The sequence below is a fragment of the Pundamilia nyererei genome, unplaced genomic scaffold (genome assembly GCF_000239375.1).
Source record: "Pundamilia nyererei isolate P.nyererei 1_Seehausen unplaced genomic scaffold, PunNye1.0 scaffold00260, whole genome shotgun sequence".
Lineage (NCBI taxonomy): Eukaryota > Metazoa > Chordata > Actinopteri > Cichliformes > Cichlidae > Pundamilia > Pundamilia nyererei.
The window spans coordinates 176,028-190,519 of NW_005187661.1; the positions used below are offsets into that span (position 1 = coordinate 176,028).

At 40.6% G+C, this 14,492-nt stretch overlaps 1 protein-coding gene across 1 annotated transcript in view; it reads left to right on the plus strand.

The window, feature by feature from the left end:
* The first annotated feature begins 9,481 nt into the window (after positions 1-9,481).
* LOC102195569 (prostaglandin D2 receptor 2-like) overlaps positions 9,482-14,492 on the plus strand; it is a 14,425-nt gene continuing 9,414 nt past the window's right edge. The window contains exon 1 of the mRNA XM_005750016.1: positions 9,482-9,508. The gene's annotated coding sequence lies outside the window, so the exon portion shown is untranslated. The remainder of the gene's footprint in view (positions 9,509-14,492) is intronic.

A 14,492-nucleotide genomic window follows, 5' to 3' on the forward strand; every position in this document is an offset into this window, starting at 1 on the left:
AGAAAAAAAAGAAATGAGCGGATGTTTTGTGTATTTGGCTCTTCCGTGTTCAAATCATAAAAACCAAAGTGTAGCTGATGTAATTATGCTTATTCTTTGCCTTCAGTTTTAAAGGGTGCATGTAAATAGATGAACATGTGCAGTTTAAAAGCTCCAATTTTTTATTGGGACTGTGTTAAAGTAGCTTTGTGTGAATATACTTTAAAGTTATTGAATACTGAGCCTTGGTGAGACCACCCTCAGTTCATCCTCTGGTAGAAACTAGCTGTTTTAGCTCCTCCCGCTTTAGGGGTACCCGCCCTTTAAACAAACTCTTCTGATTGGCAGCCTGTTGAGCTACATGTAGGTGGTGCTTCTGCGCTTGAAGCCAGAGATGTGTGGCTGAGATGACCATATAAAGAATAATCTCTCACAGTCACTCTCACTTGCTGTACACAGATAGAAGAGTAGAAAAACACAACAGTAATGGATTGTTTCGTGACTTTAAACTTTGGCTGTGTTGAAATCCTCGTATAAGCATGTCTTGCCACTTGGTAGTTATTGTGAAACAATTTGGTATTTTTTTAAAGCCTTGAATTCTGATGGTCATTTGAATATAAAAATCATATAGCATCGTCAGTCAAACCGGATTTTAAAAAGTAGAAATGACGCAACAGAATATAGGGGAAAGCACAGTAGGTACATGAGGCTTGGTCAGCAAACTTATTTTGTAGTTTTTCGTTCATATATTTGCAGTACTTGCCGAGTTTCAATAGACCCAGAGAAAGCTAGAAGCTATTGTGGTTTCCTAAAACAATATTAACTCATCATTTATCAAAATGTTTTAAAACCATCAAAAACTATGAATGTAGACTGAATCCATATTCCAAATAGGTCAAAAACACTGTGAACACCACAATGGGGAGGAGTATGTATGTTTTTCCACTGTGCTTCAAGAAGTAAATTCAGGTCACTCGGGGGCATTTCCATTATCACAGTACATATGCGTGCCTGCACTGCTGGGCAAATATCTCATTTAGTGGCCCACACTTAAAGCATTTTGCTTAAATTAGTTTATGAAAATGGATCAAAAACAGGAATATGGTAGCAACTTAAAACCAAATGAAATGTTTTTTTGCAAAATAAATTAAAATAATTATAAAAAAAACATGGTGACAGAGAACAGAAGGTAGAGCCAGGCCCCTACAAACCTTATCATATTGCTCCTCCTCCTTCCTCTATATATTCAAACAGGTTCAGCTCTGCATCACTTCACTACTGTTTTTTCTTTGTGACTTGACTGTGGGGAGGTTTTGAACTTATTAATAGACATAAGTGTCAAAGCATACGTGAGAAGGAGAAGTGACAGGTCACAACTGTTACTGTGAAGCAACTGGAACAAACAAACAGCATAAAAAAACAACCACATAGACATCCTGTCAGGACGGAGGAGCGGTGGGTTGTTTGTGTGGGGGGACTGGTGAAAAAACCGCTGGGCTTAAACTCGCTGTTAGATAGGCTGACCACAGTGGGAACTCAGTAGCGAGATGTGTTTTTGCATTTCTTATTACTCAGCCGGCTGAAAAACACATCCGTCTTAATAGGAAACAAGATCAAAGTTGAACAAACATCCACTCCTTACGACCCTCTGTTTGTTTGTTTGTTTGTTCTTTCTGGATAAATAACATGATGTCAAATGAAGTCATGACAGTCACATTTCATCATGGCACCAGGTTAAAAGCATAACTTCCTGACTTACTCACTTGTGAAATTCCATAATTTCAGAAAAAAAGTAGCACTGTGCTCCAGCAGATTGCTCCACTGCTTCTTTGCTACCTTTCTTACACAATAAAGAAGAAAAGTGTTTGTTTTAAGACATCAAACGTTGTCATGATCGTGGGGTTTCGGGGGGTTGAACAAAGGGGGCAGCGAGTAGCTTTTTATGTCAGTCAACCACAACAACACATCTAAACACCTCACTGTGTGGGTGGATTGCTTTGTGTTTTGAACAAGACACGTCTCACAAACATCAGTCTTTGATATGTGGAGACAAGCATCTTGCCTTTGTGGTGAGCTTACCTGAAATAACATATATCTCACCACTTAGATATCTAGTGGTCACGGCCACATCTAAGCATTGTGTGATCGCTTGAGCAAAATGTTGATCTTTTCACAAGTTTACCAAAGCACAATAATGGTGGGCTACTGCCCTCTGCTGGTCTAAAGCGTAACTGATATTAAATTGCAGGGTCCACCCAGTTTACATATTAGTTTCTATCTGATATGTAAACTTTAAACTGATCTGTACTTCCATCCATTGTATTAACATTTATTATGTGACTTTTGTTGCCATGATGCCAGGTCTCTCTTGGAAATGAGATTTTTAATCTCAATGAGATTTTTACCTGGATAAATAAAGGACTAATAAATTAACCATTTTGTGCAAAAATAGTTTATATAGTTTTAATGGTTTAATAATTTTAATCTTTTATTATGCATTCTTGTGCTTTGATCTTAGCATATATATAGATTTAGATTCACAAATGCAAAGTTAGGTAAGGGTTAAAAGAACAAGATAAAATAAAAAAAAGATAAAAAAAATAATTTAAAAAAGATAAAATAAGGATAAAAAAATTAAAAATAATAATAAAAAAAGTACAAATAGGTAAGTGAAGACAAGTGTGGTATGCTGATGTCGATGTAGAGTCTGATAGCAGTGGGGACGAAGGAGTTGTTGAGTCGTGTTCTAGATTTCACACTTCTGAACCTTCGTCTATGAAGGTGTAACCTATGTTGGGGGTGTGTGGGTTCTTTGAGGATGGAGGCAGCTCTCCTCTGCTCTGCAGAGAGGGCAGCGGAGTCCTGATAATCTTCTCCACAGTTGTTATCACTCCCTGCAGGCGTTTGCGGTCCATAGCAGTAGTGCTGCTGTATCATGAAGTGATGCAGCTGGTCAATGTGCTCTCCACAGTGCAGCTGTAGAAGCTGCAGAGGATCTTGGCCGACATACCAAATTTCCTCAGCCTGCTAAGGAAATACAGCCGATGTTCACCTTCAAATCAAAAGGTTTGCCTTTCTACTGAAACCAACATGGTTCATAGGGTGACACTTTCACTTTGAAGGTGAAATTCACTTGTCTGGTTTCAGCTTGGTGGTAAGCTAGTGAGTGGTGTTCAGTGTCCAGGTGAGGTCCTCACTGATGTGGATTCCCAGGTATCAAAAGCCGCTCACCCTTTCCACTTCACGGTCCCGGATAAACAGCGGCTGGTGAGGCCTCCTCTTCTTCCTCGTGTCCACTATCATCTCCTTTGTCTTATCAGTGTGGAGGTTAAGGTTGTTGTCCTCACACCATGACCCCAGACCAGCCACCTCTCTCCTGTGGGCACCTTGTCCCGTCCCGTGATGCGACCGATCACTGCAGTGTCATTCGCAAACTTCAGTATGATGTTATCTTTGTTGGAGGCGACACAGTCGTGGGTGAACAGGGTACAGAGGTTGGGGCTGAGGAGGCAACCCTGTTGGACCCAATGTTTGTGGTAACGCTGGCTGAAGTCTTGTTGCCAGCCAAGAAAGTCTAAAAATTCTTTCCACACTATGCAGAAACTGAGTCCCTGTTGTCATGAGAAGAAGGGTTGGGGCCTAAACGCAAATCTCTCAGACAGACTAGCTGAGAAAAAGGAAAACAAACCCAAGAAAGGATTTAAAATAAAGTCTTAAGGCTTCAGCAACGGTCGGCAGAGGTTTTATGTAAGACACCAACACGTCTGAAAGGACTCACTAGCTTACCACCAAGCTGAACCCAGACAAGTAGAATGTTCACCTTTAAAGTGAAAGTTTCACCCTATGAACCATGTTGGTTTCAGTAGAAAGGCAAACCTTTTGATTTGAAGGTGAACATTCTCAGTTTTTAGGTTGTGGCACACTTTTCACTCTTTCTCTACTGATTAAGAAACTAGTTGGCAAGTGTTTGCAACCAAGTCAGAGTCTACTGTGCACACTAAGAGCAACTGTTTCTGCTTGTGACCATAGGTAGGTTAAAGTGCAGCACCATATACTTCCTGGCAATCATGAGGTCACTGACAGACTGTAAATTTGGGTCTCTGTGCTTTAGAAAATGAGGTCCCAGTGACTGCCAGCAACTACATACAGGATTCCAAAACACGGAAACATGTATTTAGGGCTTTGTAACTCGGGCCAAAGAATCAACAGGGAGCACTGGGTAAACAGGACGCTCCAACATACTGAGTGCCAATCACAGGAGGTATTGGAAGGGAAATGTGGAACATAATCAGGGTAACTACAAAAATCAGACAAAAAACCCACAATAAACAAGACATGAGTGACAATAACTAACAAAATAACCACACAAATATGCTTATAAAGTGATAAGGATTTATAGTGATCCCCTAATAATCCTCTGATAATTGTGATAATTTTGTCATTCTTTTTCTAATCCTTTATGTGTAGAGTGTTACTTAAAAAAGTAAAAGTAAAAGAGGAAGTCCAAAAAAAGTTTAACTTAAAAAAAAACAAACCAAATTTAATCACTCAGATGGTCTAAAATTGAAAGTGATTCACACAAAAATAGCTGTTTCCTGTGGCACATGACGGAAACCCACATCCGTACGTGATTCTCGCCCAGAGATCATATTCAGCGAGTGTGTATTTTTTCTGTTTTTGTAACAGTCACTGTATAAAGGCCTGCATCTGTCACGGTATGGCATGGCACACCGTGGAAGGAGTGGGGAAGGAGGACCCAGGCGCGGTGCTCTATGTATAAACAGTGTGTTTATTTACAGTGTGCAACAAAGTAACAATAAATCCCCGTGTTTTCCCAGACTCCCGTGTTGTGTCTCTCCGTGAATAGTCCGTGTCTTTGTGCTCTCTGCTCCCGTGTCAGCACCCCCCGGTGCTCGCTGCTCTCGTGTCTTCCACGCTCCTCCTGTGGGAAACAATAGACGCAACCGTCAGGACACATACAACTGCGGGCATACACGCACACTAACTTAACTGAACAGAAGACTAACGTGGAGTCTCGTGCAATGATCCCGCGTCGGTGGGAGCTCCAAGACTCTCCTAAGTAGCTCCCCCGACGAGCCCTGATCAGCGGCAGGTGTGTGGCTTCGGGTGTGGCCAGTCCCTCCGCAGGGCCACACCCCTCAGGCCTGCAGGTGGCCGAGCTCCATCCTCCAGGCACACCCGCAGACATACACACCCACACCTCGCCTAAACATATGAGTGGGACAGACTAACACAGCACAGAGAAACACACATATGTACACGCACAGAGAAGGGGAAAACGACACCAAAAATACATAATAATACACAGGTCCATGACTGCCCAGGGATCCTGGGTTGCCCAGTCCCAGGACCCTGACAGCATGTGTTGCGTTTAGGCAGGGGTGTCAAACATAAGGCCCGGGGGCAGGAATCAGCCTAGTAAAAACACCAATCTGTGCCACTGGATAGCTTCAGAAAATGTGAAGGCGTACGCAGATTTAAAATGTCAAAACATTTTTACTAATTTAACAGCTTTATCCATATCAGTAACATTACATTCAGTGGTCGAATGTTTGTGGATGCTGGAGGCATTTCCGCTCTTTGTTTTGATCATTGCTGAGGTCATTACTCAAAACTTAAAAAGTAATGCATTACATTACTTAATTACACGCAGGAGAAAGATGTTCTTTATGCTACTCGATAAGTTGCTTTCATGTTACTGTGTAAAATTATCTGAGAGTGTAAGAACCAAGAAGCAGGATCGATATGCAGGCAGACTAAGGATTCTGGGGAATTGGACTACTGGGAACCAGTTCTCTACAAGAACCGGTTCTTGATTCCCATCTCTTTTCATACTGCATACTAAGTAATTAACTAAAACAGAAACAATTAAAAGACAGATTTATTTTTTTTAATAAAAAACAAACACATAGAAAGCACACATTTAACATGTAGTTTTACTGTTTGGGTTGCTTAATGTCAAAAATGGGCCGTATGTGGCCCACGATGTAAAATGAGTTTTACATCCCTGCATTTGGAGGACATTTGTCACATTTTTCTAATAGGGGTAATTCACAAGTACAATAAATATGGGGATTCAGCCAGTAGATAACTGACTTACCAACTTTTACTTAGCTATTATTAATATCTGGTTTTCTTCCACACTATGAATATCTCCTGTCTTCCTCTCCACACCCCAACGTGACAGATGTCTGCCACTCTTTTAGCCTGGTTCTGTTGGAGGTTTCTTCCTGTTAAAAGGGAGTTTTTCCTTCCTACTGCTGCCAAAGCGCTTGTTTATAGGGAGTTGTCTGATCGTTGGGGTTGTCTCTGTATTAATTTAGGGTCTTTACCTTCCAATATAAAGCAGTTTTTCTCTTTTTGCTTACCTGCCATTAACTCTGCTCCCTTAGCTGAACAATAACGGAAAGTTAAACTTAATATTTCCCTGACACACATATGCAATGTGGAGCAAAGCCTCACAAAGTAAAAGAACAGATAAATTTAGAATAAAAACAAAGACACAAGACAAGCACCACAAAACCCTCAAACAAAATCTCTAGACCCTGGAATATAGTAAGGTTTGTTTCAACATCAAGACTGTTTCTCTTAGTTTAGAAAAATAAAGTTCATATATACACTACAAGTCAAAAGTTTGGACACACCTTCTCATTTAATGGTTTTTCTTTTTTCTTTTTTTCCCTTTTTTCACTGAAGGCACACTGAAGCAGCATGGCTACCACAGCATCCTGCAGCGATATGACATTTCATCTAGTTTGTGTTTAGCTGGACCATCATTTATTTTTCAACATGACAGTGATCCCAAACATACCTCCAGGCTGTGTGAGGGCTATTTGACCAAGAAGGAGAGTCAGTGCTGCGTCAGATGGCCTGGTCTCCACAGTCACATGACCTAAACCCAGTTGAGATGGTTTGGGATGAGATGTGAGAATGAAGGCAAAATAGCCAACAAGTGCTCAGCATCTCTGGGAACTCCTTCAAGACTGTTGGAAAAACATTTCAGGTGACGACCTCATGAAGCTCATAGAGAGAATGCCAAGTGTGCAAAGCAGTAATCAAAGCAAGGGGTGGCTATTTTAAAGAATCTAAAATACAAAACATGTTTTGAGTTATTTCAAACTTTTTTTTTTACTTGTCCAACCTCTGGTAAAAAATTAATGCACAGCTTAAATGCTCACAAACAACTCAAACCCACAGGAAAAGTTTAAGAAGTGAAATTTAGTTGGGTCACCAAATGTAGGCTCATAGATTTTAACGTATATGCTGAGTTTCAGTAGAGTTAAGAGTTGAGTTAAGCTAGATTCCACTGTGATTTCACTCAGTGTGCACAAATGAATACTGTCTGAAAGTAGTTTTGTTCCAAAGACATGAAAGAGTGTACATCAAAATGTGTTTCCTGTAATAACTTTTTTTCCTCTTTAAAATAGGCCAGGAACACTGAGTTGGCTACTTGTTCACCACTTTGGGCACCAGTGGCATTGTGTGGTGAAACTGGGCGGTTTTGTTTTGGGGGTTTTTTTCCACTGTGTTATGAAAAAGTGAATTTAGGTCACTCAGCCACAAACAGTCCTGCCCCTAATGTCTGCACTGTTGCACTGTTGATCAAATAACTCATTTAGGTGCATTGCATTGGAAACATTTTTGCAATCCACCCACCCACCCAACCCTCCATCCATCAGTACATCTTGAAATTTATTCCACTTGGAGCCTAATCCTCTTTTTTTTTTTAAAAATAAACAACCAAAACTAATCGAACAACCTTCTTTGAGAAGTTAATATTAACCAACATCACAGATGTAGGAGAGACAGTGGCCATAATTTTGACTTGACTGAACAAAATCACTCCACGTGAGACGTTCTAATTGCAGAGTAGATTGGGTCGTTGACTGTGTCCTTTCTTTGTCTCCTACTTGTCTTTTTCTTGAAATTCACAGTTGCATACTGCACAACAGCACAGTCTTCATTCTGTGGGAAATACAAAAGCCATATGATAGAATTTGTCCATATACAGTGCAATGCAAAAGTCTTCATCCACCCCTCATTTTTTATATTTTACTAGGAAAATGTGAAATGTGTGGAAATACAGTTTAAAAGACAACGGCAGGCTTTGCACAGTTCCAACAAGTTTGAACATTTTTTGTATGGACACTAACCCTGTTCAACACAGCCTTAACTCTTAATCTTTTTTTTTTATTTATTTAGTAGTCTTCAGGAATAGTTCTCCAGAACTGAAGAACACAAAGCTCTTCTTTGAACGTTGGCTGGTGTTTATTCTGTTCTCTGTCAGGATGATCGGGGCTCTGGGGCCAGTTCATGACTGATAGTGTTCTACTGTTTCTTTTTCTATACATATAGGCTTTTACTGGACTAGCAGCATGTTTGGGATCATTATTATTAAAAATGAAATGGATTAAAATCTCAATCTACCACTTTATTCAATCAATTTTGACAAAATGCGCAACATCATTGGCTAAATGCAGCCCCAAACCATGACAGAGTCTCCTCTGTGGTTGATAGATGGCTGTAGACATTCACTGTCATGTTTCTATCCTGACCTCCTCCATACATACTAACGATGATGTGAACTGACATTTTCTCATTTTGATTTTTCACTCCATAAAACCTGCTGCCGGTGGTATACTTCAGGTTTTTCTCATCTGATGGATTAACTGAAAGACCGGATGCATCTCTCAGGAGCTGTGTCAGGTCTTTGCTGGTGATTTTCTTATTTCTTAAGAACACGATTCTCATTTCCTACTCATGCATGCAAATATTTATAGACACGCTGTGTTGAGATATACCAAGTATTTGGCTCACAGATCCTTTTGTCTTGTTGGTGCAAAGTTGCTATTTTATTTCTGTCAGGCTGTGCTATCTTTGGCATATTTGGAAGCTTCAGCTAAAGAAATAGGAAGAAATTATGTGCTGTGCCTAAAGATACAATTTAATATTAGTTCATTGTCAGTTTTGGGGAGTAACGGAAATACAAGATATGAGTAACTATTCCGTTACAGTTACCGTTTAAAAAGGTGGTATTCAGAATGCAGTTACTTTGTTGAAATAAATAGATTATACGGAGGTCTTTTCCTGTTTCATTTGTTAGGCTATGCTCTCTCTATTTTTGGTAATTCCACGTTGGTGGAAACCAAAACAAAACACGCATTAAGTGGCTCTAATGCTTGTGTCTCAATCTCGCGGCCCATGTCAACTATCCTTGCGGACCGCATAATGACGTGAATAAATATTTTTTTAAAATATTATTTAAAAAATGATTTAATATGAAGGCAATAGGTATAGTGTTACAGGCACAGCCCTAAACAATGTAGCCTCATGGGCAGTGTAGTCCGTGATGCTGGGAGAATGGACTGCTATACCCGTTATGTGTCTGTGAGCGAGGGAGGGAGAAAAAGGAAAAGTACGAGCTGTCACCAACCAGAAAAGTGAGATGGAAGTGTGTAAATATAATAATAACCACTGCAGCCAAGAAGAGTGCCTGACGAGCCCAGTTGTAAGTAAGCTATTAAGACTCGACTGTACACCGTGTTTGTGTTTTCCTCTGAAACAACAAGTTCCGTTGGTGCAGCCTTTCAACGCCTCTCTCTGTCTCAAACTTGACCCAGACAACAAAGTAAAGCTAGTTTTCGGTTACGAGCCCGACACGAAACCCGACATATTAGCTAGAGGTCCCTTTACTACGGTTCGGAGCCGCAGACCTGTTTTATATACGCGCGGAATAGTTTCTATCCCGGATCGCTGCAAAAAGTTCAGCCTCATCTAATACCCACCCTACTGTCAGTGGCGGTCCTAGCCTGTTTGGCGCCCTAGGCGAACACTCCCTCTGGCGCCCCTCCCCACACACACACATAAAACCATAAAACCATACCGAACTTCACCAGAGAAATATACACACACACATATGAAGAGAGAGAGAGTATGCATAGTATGCAAACGGCTACCAAACAGCCATCATAATTCGTCATACAATGAGAACAGGACAAATCAACAATTGACAATGACTAATTAATATTAAAATATGTAACATAATGTATTGTTTGGAGTTTAGTCTGTTACTGTTACCGTTTTTACCATTTCGTTTTGGAGCAACTGTAACCCACATTATTTCCTTAAGGATTTATAAAGTATTCTGACTCTGATTGTTTCAGGATGACCTGCCATTATCCAATGACTCTGCTTACCTGTATCTTTTGCTCGTTTCTCCTCCTCTTCTTTTCTCTTTTTTCTAAACTGAGCACCTGATGGCTTTGAACTTTTCTTGTCCATCTTCCATCGGTTTTAATTTTGCACTCCAGTATGAACACCCATCCCCCAACTCGAGGATCACCACAACATAACCTAACAGACCTACACCTTAGTTCACAGATTTGCTTTGTCTAAGGTTTATTTCTGGGATTTCGCACAACCCCGGATTCAAATAATGAATACATAATGGACTTGGATTTACATCATTATGAATGAAATGTGCTCTATTTGGAAGCAGCCGGGCCCCCTCCCCTTTCGACAGGTTGTGTGTGAGACTTTAAATCATCAAACTGTAAATTATAAATTGTTATTGATCCCTTTACCCCTAGTTTATTGTTTGTTTACTTGCACTGCTGTAACTGGAGCCTCGTCGTCTCGTCTCTCTAATTACTGGACTGTATGTAGCGGAGATGACAATAAAGTTTACTTTGACTTCAGCAGCAAGCAGGCGCCCCGAGGGCTCTCGCACTCACTTTACGCGTATAGAATTTCGAAAAAACATCGATGCAAATTATAAGTCTGCATCAGGATGTCTGGTGTTTTTGTGTTTGTTGGTTTGTTTTTATTTTGTTTTATTTTGCGAGTTGGTTATTAGATGCTGCTCCAGCCAGCCAGAGAATCCCCCGCCGCCCTGCCCTCTCCTCCCTGTGCAGCAAGCAGCAGGCGCACCTCGCAAACGGAGGGCGCCCTTACTCCCAGCAAATGGGCGGTAGAAAACTGATCGGTGCCTATGCCATTCCCAATATGCGCTGGCATGACATCGGGGCAGCATGAGTACGAGCAATTTTTTTTGTTTTGTTTTGTTTTGTTTTGTTTTTTTTGCCGATGCCCGTGATGTTGCCCCCCACCATGATGCCGCCCCAGGCAACCGCCCGTGTCGCCCGTATCAAAAACCGCTACTGCCTACTGTTACTCATTTTACATTAAGATTTCAAAATCTAGTTGTTATTGGTATGGCGAGTATTCTTCAGTAATAGTAATAAATCACACAACAATAGGACATTCATGTAGTTGTAAAAAGCATATATTAAGTAATCCAAAGTATTCAGAATACGTTACTCTTATTGAGTAACGTCACGGAATACGTTACAAAATACATTTTGGGGCATGTATTCTGTATTCTGTAGTGGAATACATTTTAAAAGGGACCTTCCCAACACTGTTCATTGTTAAGTTGCGTGTTATGTGTTGATACAGCACTGGTTCATCCCTTGATAATTATTCCCCACAGTGATCAGGCACTGGACTGAAAATGACTGAAAAAGCCGTTCAAGTCCAAAGAAAAACTCTTGAGAAAGCGTGAAGAACTATTGCTCAAGACCATTTAACAAATGACCACAAAGTCTAGCTGCTTTGAAGCTAAATGTAAGAAATCAGAGGTGTTTCAAGACTTACTGTACTGTGCTTTTTCTCATTTACTAACCTCACAGTTCGCAGTGTCTTCTTTAGTATTAGGCTGTTGAAGTGACCCTTATGAAAGAAATAGAAAGGAAAGAGAAATTTAACTGCTGACATGTTTTATAGTCATCAGAGTGCTTTTATGATAGGCAATAGTTACCTTTAGAAGGACACTTTTTTCTCTGGACTATTTTGCAGAGGGCACCACAGAAGATTACATTGAAAATAACTGAGACAACCAGAGCTGCAACCACAGTCTTAACCAAGACAGGGGCAGCTTCGTCCTGTTTCACTGCAAAGACATAGAAAGCAACGTAGAGTAAGCAAAAGAGGAAAATAAGAGGGTGAAAGAAACTATAATAGGTTTCAGTTTTAAAACATATGTTCCAAACCTACGACATCCAGTCTCGTGCCTTTCCCAACAAGCACCTCGCCACATGAAGCCACAGCACAGTAGTACGTCCCGACATCAAACCGGCTCACGTTCTTCTTTGTGAAGCTGTAAACGCATCTCTGTGCAGAGCAGCTGGACTCAGACTTCTTCGCACAGTGGCTGCTGCTATTTTTGTGGCTGTACATGATTCCCAAGTGAGAATCTACTGTATCCTTTTTGAACCAGTAAACGTTGTCTCCTTCGGCACTGGATCCTTTGAGCAGCGTGCAGTTCAGTGTCACCGAGTCTCCTTGTTGCACAGAGTTTGATTCTGGCTGCTTTAGGAAAGTCCTGTGACTGGGCTCTGAAAAAGTATTAAAAACACATGTTAAAATAGGAAGTGCAAGAAAAAAAAGCAGATTTGTTTTTATATTGTTAATATTCCCAAATCTTAAAAACTTTCCACATTACCTCTCAGGACCAAAAACATTCCGTCGTCAAATTTAGTGACTGAGATGCTGGTCTGTCCACAGTAGTACATGGCCGAGTCAGAATCCTGAACATTAAAAATGTTCAGACGATAGAAATTTTCTCCACTATCAATTGAAATGCGTTGATTGTTTTTAAACCCGGGGTGGAAGCTGTTGGAGTCGAGTAAATGTTTGTAGAAAGAGGATATGACTCGAGGTGACTCTCCTATGACTTGCTTGTACCAGGAGAGATATTTGGCCCTGGAGGCAAAGGAGCAATGAAAAGTCACATTATCTCCAAGGTTAGCGTAGAGGAGCGCACCATCTGGAACACAAATCAAGATAAGTTAGAGACTCCACAAACACAAGATAGAGAGATTTAAGGCAATTGCAACTCATTTACAGCATAAATGAATAAAAAGTGAGTGTGAAGGACTTACAGGCTCTAAAGAGAGGAACCAGGAGCACGTAAAGCCTGAGCATCCTTTACTCTCACTTCACTGTTCAACCTCTTCCAGCACGAGTGCAGTTTGAACAAAAGAGCCACAGAGAGAAGTTACAACATCGGCAGAAAAGGTGTAGACGTAACAGAGGTGTGGGTGTCAGTGCTCATCCACAGAAGGAAGTCAAAAACTCTGAGCTGACCTTTTTCTTAATGAGAAATACAAGTACATGCATATATCCATATGCGTTGTGTATATACTTAATTCACACATCCTGAATCCAAACTGCACTTTTATCAGCTTCTCCATCAAACACCTGCTTCTGCTTGAACTGCGTTGCTGTCTTTATGGTGTAGATGGTTTTTCACAGCTATAGAAGCACACAAAGCCCACTGCAGTGACCTTTGTGTGCTTTGACTTTGCATCCCCGTGTGATGCATTTGATGCTTCTTCTTCCTTTGATGACTGCTCTGCATTTGACCTGAAGAGGGCAGCAAAGAACTGTATTATCCTCACTGCTGATGTTTTCCCCCCCACACATGATCTAAGATTTCTTGATGAGTCACTTTGTTTGTATTCTGGTTCTCAAACTTTTAAGTGGTTCACAAAGTGAAACGGTGATTCAAAGCAAAAAATATCTAACTCTCAAGATTAGTTAGAGGTTGAGAGAAAGTGCACAACGTTTCAAACATTCCTAAATGCATTTTATTTGCATTTTACAGATGTGGAATATCAGCATTGTATTTGTTTTCATTTCTAAGTCCCCCTGAGATGTAAGTCATCTAATTTTTAGTGTTTTAAAGCAGCGGTCCCCAACCCCCAGCCACGGACCAGTGCCCTTTAAAAAAGGTTGGGAGCCGCTGTTTTAAAGAACAAAAAAGGATTATTTATTATTATTGCATATTTTATTTATGTTGATGACTGACTCAGATTACCTATTTTAAAGAAAACTGTATTTATTATAGTGAGTGACAATAAGGGAGCAATGTAACAGACTGATATTACACCCACACACAGCAGTAGTAAAACTGTTGCTGTCAGAGCACAGATCCTGAACAAAAAGAGGTCAGAGCAGGTCTGGAGCTTTGGGGGGGGATTCCACTGGTCTTTTTCCTTGGTTGCACAGATCAGACAAGAGGAAGCAGTCTGCTTTCAAAAAAAGGAAGGTGAGCATGCATTTGCATTGGGGCATTAGATATGTACATGTAAATGTATGTGGAGATAAGCGCAGATGTGCTATTTTGGGTAAATGTCAGGTCATCAAGTATGTTATACTGACAGATAATGCAAACATAGTAAACAAAGCAGTTTTCTCTGATCAGAGAGCTTTCTTGGGTGTTTTATGATTTGACAGATGAATCTTGGTTGATGTCATATGCTAGTATTTCATATTTTAAGATTTAGCACTGTTCAGAACTACTTCAGTAAATGTGTTGCTCAGTCGGGTGTGGTCAGGGTGGTATGGCTATAAGCTAGGCTTACTGGTTCCCTCAGCTGGTGTCTCATCTAAGTACTAACCAGATCCGACACTGTTTAGCTGGAAAGATC